Source organism: Calidris pugnax, unplaced genomic scaffold (genome assembly GCF_001431845.1).
Source record: "Calidris pugnax isolate Ruff unplaced genomic scaffold, ASM143184v1 scaffold118, whole genome shotgun sequence".
Lineage (NCBI taxonomy): Eukaryota > Metazoa > Chordata > Aves > Charadriiformes > Scolopacidae > Calidris > Calidris pugnax.
The window spans coordinates 1,444,048-1,445,832 of record NW_015090855.1 but is presented as its reverse complement, the minus strand read 5'-3'; positions in this window follow the sequence as shown (position 1 = coordinate 1,445,832).

Sequence of the window (1,785 nt, the reverse complement as noted above, 5' to 3'; positions counted from 1 at the left end):
AAAAGGAAAAACAGAGAGTTAGCATTTTGCTTCCTAAAGCTACAAAAAGATCTCCTGTAGTAAATGTCTCACCACGACATTGAGTTTGCCTCATCTGTTTGGATGACAAGAATTTGTATGACCATTACATTCTCACTGACAGACTGCTCAACAGAGCTGTGTCTTTCCAAGCAAGAAGTTCCACCCTGATCCACAAGAATCTTCTTTCCTTTCTCCTTCCCCAAACCCAAGTGACTTTTCTTACAGGAACAGTGGAAGCTCACAGTAGTGCTGTTTGCAGGATTATAAGAGTCATATGCAAATTCACCTTCTGTAGTAAGGCTTCCAGTTCTGTAGAAGTCAACCTTCTTCCCAACAGCCTTACAGAGCAGCTACTGAAATTCTACCCAGGCCTTAATTCACAAACCCAAACCAAAAGCAAGCCACTAACCTGAGAAACTCCAGCAGCTATTAACTGCAAAATCTGATCGAGATTTTACCTTTTGGCTACATCTCCAGTCTAATGACTTCACTCATAAATAGGCACATAAAAATATCAACTTCTCTAAAACCATTTTAGAATAAAATTGTCTTGGTACTGAATATGACACCTGTCATTGCATGGACTGCTCTAAATGGAAATCAAAACGTATTTTATTCTGCTTACAAATATAGCACAAAGTGTTTAATCCTTCTTTTCCATGACTAAAGCCAACTGTGCACAGATGCTAGCAATGTTACTACCAGCACTAAACGGGTAAGATCTCAATCTTGATTGAGGTTAGAAGAGGACGTAGATAAACAAGCTCTTGAGTTTGCTTAGGAGAGCCATTTCAAAACCCTACAACGAATCTTAGAACTGTTACCAGTTGTCTTGGAGGAGTCCCGCAGAACAGCTGAGGGTACAGAGCCTGAAAAAGGCATACTGCCTGTTTTTTTAACTGGAGAGTAAAGAAGGGAGAAGAGAGGATCACAGTCCTATCAGTTCAACTTTTCTTCCAGAAGTTTTCCTAAGCACCTGGAAAATAAGGAAATGGATAATATTCCCAGGTGGAACCAAACCCAAGTTGTACAAAGCAACTGAATTTTCTCCAGCCACCTCTGGCAGTCCAACCAGGCTCCAAAACCAATCACTTGATCTCAGCAGGAACAAGCACGAGGTTCTGGGCAGGCACTGTCTGCTGATCAAACCCAGGGCAGAAAAACCACCGACACCAGCAGAGTGAGAGAAGAGATACAACCAACACAACACCGTTACCTAACACAGCCCAAATCCAACAGGTGCTTTTAGAAAAAGCAATCACCATACTGAGGTGGAAACTGGAAAAATAGCTTGAGAGATATCCGTAGTGGCCCTTCTACTCTGGACTCAGTGTTACTGAGCCCTCAGCTGGTGCATCCACACGGGTACCGTGCTTCAAGACAGATGTGGAGCCAGTTAACAAAAACAAAGCAGGAAAAGCAGAAAACACTCAGCTTTAGAAAACTGTAACCTGTAAGAGAAACACTACAGGATTTTGCCTTGTATACACTGAAAAGAAGGCTGGGGCCCGGCAACCAGCAGTCTTCAAATACATAAAAGGTTTTTGGAGTGGAAAAGAATTAATCTGTTCTTCATGCTTAAAGTGACAGAACTAGAGGCAAGAGGCTTAAAAGCACATCAAGAAAATGCCATCTGATAGTAATGGTTGCAATGAACTGTACTGCTTCGGGTGACAAAAGTGACTTCACTGTTGGCAAACTTCAAGTCATTGATAAGCACCCATTGAGAAGGAGGGTGGCACAGAGCTGACACCGCAGAGGGAT